Here is a 4,291-nt window from a genome sequence, read left to right as displayed (position 1 = left end):
AGGACACGGACACAAACCCAAATGAATACAATTTTCTCATACTAGACAAAGGTTCCAAAAATATGCAATGGAGAAAAGATAGCCTCTTCAACAAATGGTGCTGGGAAAACTGGAAATCCATATGCAACAGAATGAAACTAAACCCTTATCTCTCACCCTGCACAAAAACCAACTCACAATGGATCAAGGACCTTGAAATCAGACCAGAGATCCTGCATCTTATAGAAGAAAAAGTAGGTCCAAATCTTCAACTTGTTGGCTTAGGATCAGACTTCCTTAGCAGGACTCCCATAGCACAAGAAATAAAAGCAAGAATCAACAACTGGGATAGGTTCAAACTAAATATCTTTCTCTCAGCAAAGGAAATTATCAGCAATGCAAAGAGAGCCTACAGAGTGGGATAAAATCTTTGCCACTCATACTTCAGATAGAGCACTAATTTCCAGAATATATAAAGAACTCAAAAAACTCTACACCAAGAATACAAATAACCCAATCAACAAATGGGCTAAGGATATGAACAGACGCTTCACAGAAGATCTACAAGCAATCAACAAACATATGAAAAAATGTTCCCCATCTTTAGTAATAAGAGAAATGCAAATCAAAACTACACTAAGATTCCATCTCACCCCAATTAGAATGGCGATTATCAAGAATCCAAGCAACAATAGGTGTTGGAGAGGATGTGGGGGAAAAGGTACACTCATACATTGCTGGTGGGGCTGCAAATTAGTGCAGCCACTCTGGAAAGCAGTGTGGAGATTCCTCAGAAAACTCGGAATGGAACCACCATTTGACCCAGCTATCCCACTCCTCGGCCTATTCCCAAAGGACTTAAAATCAGCATACTACAGAGATACAGCCACATCAATGTTCGTAGCTGCTCAATTCACAATAGCCAGACTGTGGAACCAGCCTATATGTCCTTCAATTGATGAATGGATAAAGAAACTGTATACAATGGAATATTACTCAGCTATAAAGAATAATAAAATTATGGCAAATGGATGAAATTGGAGAATATCATGCTAAGTGAGATAAGCCAATCTCAAAAAAACAAAGGAAGAATGATCTCACTGATAAGCGGATGATGACACATAATGGGGGGTGGAGGGGGGCAAGATGGAGGAAGAAGGGACTGTATAGAGGGAAAAGAGGGGGGAGGGGTGGGGGGAAGGAAAAAAATAACAGAATGAATCAAACATCATTACCCTATGTAAATGTATTATTACACAAATGGTATGCTGTTACTCCATGTACAAACAGAAACAACATGTATCCCATTTGTTTACAATAAAAATAAATTAAAATTTTAAAAAAATTTAAAGAGTAAATAAATAAATAAATAAGACAGATTTCTCCTAAACAAAAAAAAAGAACTATGTGTTTCATAATTTTGCCTTTGCCCTTTTTTTGGCAAAGACTATTATGTATTTTATAAGAGGTTTAGGAACAAGCAGATAAATCGATTTCCTTTTAAATTATAGGTTTTTAGAGAAAGGAAAGCCCCAACCAAATCTGATGGAAAGATTCTTGTACATCACCTGAAAATCCTACAGCTTGTGCTGGATAGAGTGGCCTGGATGGGACTTAGAGGTCTCTTGTGGAGAGGATTTGTGTGTGATTTATACATGGAGAAAAGGAAGCAAGGAAATAATAAGTGACCTAAAATACATATGTTGACAGAAACTATTAGCACTCGCTGCAAATCCATAAATGCTCCCACATTTCTCAGCTTCCCCCACAGTTTATTTAGAGCCATAAGACCACTTGCTCACCAGTGAAAATGTGAGCAAAATACCTAATCATTTCAACACTAAGGCAAATAATAATTGCTGTGTCTCACCCTTCTCTCTTTTCCTGCTTTGACAATTGCAAAAAAAATTCATGTTGACATTACAAGCACCACAAGATGGAAGGATTCCGAATTTCTGATCCACTAAATGAAGAATAAATCCTATTGACGCACACCACATTTTAAATGAAGTAGGAAAGTATTTGGTTTTGCTAATTTAGTGAAATTTTATGATTTATTGCTGTAGCACAGCCTAAGCTATCCTTTATAATACAAACACATTTATTTTAGATGCTTATGAGAATACAACAGGAGATATTAAGAAACAGTTCAACATATTCTGTGGCTCTCAAAAGAAAAGACTAAGTTGGAGATAAAAATCTGGAAGTTATAATTTATAGAATATAAAGCCATGCAACTGACTGATTAGGGAAAACACTATAAGTAGATAAGATTTAGAATCATGGAATGTTAGCTTGCTTCATCTTTGTAACACCTGGAGATTATGTGGCGTATCATTTTTCTATTACCCATAGATCTTACAACTTGTTCTTTGCCTCATGTAGTCAGCTCAGACACTCAGTTCTCCATGGATAGGGCCTGTGTTTGTGTCATTGGCCCATTTATCAGATGGGTAAGGGGATTTTTTAAATATATAATAAGGTTAAAGTTTCTTACACATAAAATATAATCAATATCAACCTTAATCTTTTTCAACTCTTAGTTTATGAAAAGCATTCTTTTACTTTTATTGCCTAATTTTATGGTACAACAGACTTTTACTATTGATGACAATGGTGTTGGAAAGGGTGAGTAATCATGACACAGTCCCCGAAGGTATGAAAAAGAAGGCAGAGGAGCCTCTGGAAACATTGGAAATTACATGAATGTCAAATCTAAGACAATCTTTCTCAAGGTAACAAACTTCAAGTCAGAGTTATAGCTAACACTGAGATTTCATGTAATGCTTGGCAATGTTTCAAGTAGTTTACATATTTAAACGTAAATCCACACAAAAATCTTAGAGTGTAGGCATGCATAGTTCAATTTTACAGATCAGGACTAAATTGCCAAAATATGCCAATCCCCCATTATTGAAAATCGGAAAGTAAACGGCAGGATTTGAATACAGATATATTTTTTATTCCAAAGACTATTTGCTTTCTTCTACAAAATGTTACTGTATCTAAACTTGGGTACTTGTTGGAAAGTTGTCTTTACTCCTACTGATGAAAAGAAAACCTTTGAAGGAACAATGAGCTACTCATTTCCCCACAATAGATAACATGTGAGCCATACAGTCCGAGATTACTTGGTCTTCGCTCCATAGATTATGGGGTTAAGCATAGGAGGGAACTAGCACATAGAGATTTGCCAGAAGAAATGTGAACCATGGTGTGGGGATATTCTTGCCAAAGCGGTGGGTAAGGAAACTGAAAAATGATGGGATAAGGAAGAGGAGAATAACTCCAAAGTGAGAACCACCAGTACTGTAAGCCTTGTGCCGGGCATCGTAGGAAGGAGTTTAAACAAAGCTTGGAGGATCAAAGTACAGAAAACACCAATGAGGCAAAACATCTACCAAATGTGCCATTGGCACTGAAAACCATACCAAATATTAACAGTGAAAGGTCAGCACAGGCAAATTGGGCTATTCCCATGTGTTCACAGTATGAGTGAGGAATAATATTAGTCCGACAGTAGGGGCATCCTCTTCAGTAGGAATATTATAGGAAAAAATGGTCCCGATGCTCGGTCCCCCAGATGACCAGCATCATTTTTCCAATTGCATAGGAGTTAAGATGGCTGTATATCTCAAAGGAGTACAAATGGCCACACAGCGATCAAATGCCATAGCCAGTAGGATTCCTGATTCAGCCACAAAGGCAACATAGATGAAAAACAGCTGAGTAAGACAGGCATCAAAGGCTATCTTCCCCAGTATGGAACCAAAAGATAGCCAGGGACTTGGGCACAGTGGTGGGGACAGCAGGAGGTCAGTGCCAGCCAGCATAGATAGGAAGACATACATGGGTTCGTGGAGGGTCCATTCACTCAGGACAAACAAGAATGAGGGCTCCATTTCCAAAGATTGCAGCAATGTACATGAGACAGAAGGGGACTGACAGCCAGGTGTGGTATTGCTCCAGTCCCAGAATGCCAAGGAGATGAACAGTGGGCTGGAAGACAGTGTGATTAGCAGCAATCATGGCATTTTTGAAGTCTGTCTACAAAGACTAAAGAAATTAAGAGTCAGCAGACAGAGCCATATGAGTTCTATTGAAAGTTGAACATTAGATCATGGAATCACTTACTAATGTCTCAACTTAGAGTACATAATGTTATGATTTCACTCCCCTACATTATCATTGCAACATAAATATAACACAGTTTTGGGTCACACACAGCCATGCTAGAACCCACACCAATGTCTATGTTCTCACTTACATACTCAGCCTTTAATCATTAACAGCTCTATTGCAGCAGCATCCT

At 38.0% G+C, this 4,291-nt stretch overlaps 1 pseudogene across 1 annotated transcript; it reads right to left on the bottom strand.

Moving 5' to 3' along the window:
* Window positions 1-3,137: 3,137 nt before the first annotated feature.
* Window positions 3,138-4,008, bottom strand: LOC306639849 (olfactory receptor 52B2-like; annotated as a pseudogene). Its single transcript has one exon. The product of its transcript is annotated as an olfactory receptor 52B2-like (transcript).
* Window positions 4,009-4,291: the final 283 nt, after the last annotated feature.

Source organism: Sciurus vulgaris (genome assembly GCF_902686455.1).
Source record: "Sciurus vulgaris genome assembly, chromosome: 11".
In the NCBI taxonomy this organism is placed as follows: domain Eukaryota; kingdom Metazoa; phylum Chordata; class Mammalia; order Rodentia; family Sciuridae; genus Sciurus; species Sciurus vulgaris.
Note: the sequence above shows the minus strand (reverse complement) of the source record. Positions and strands in the feature narration are given on the sequence as shown.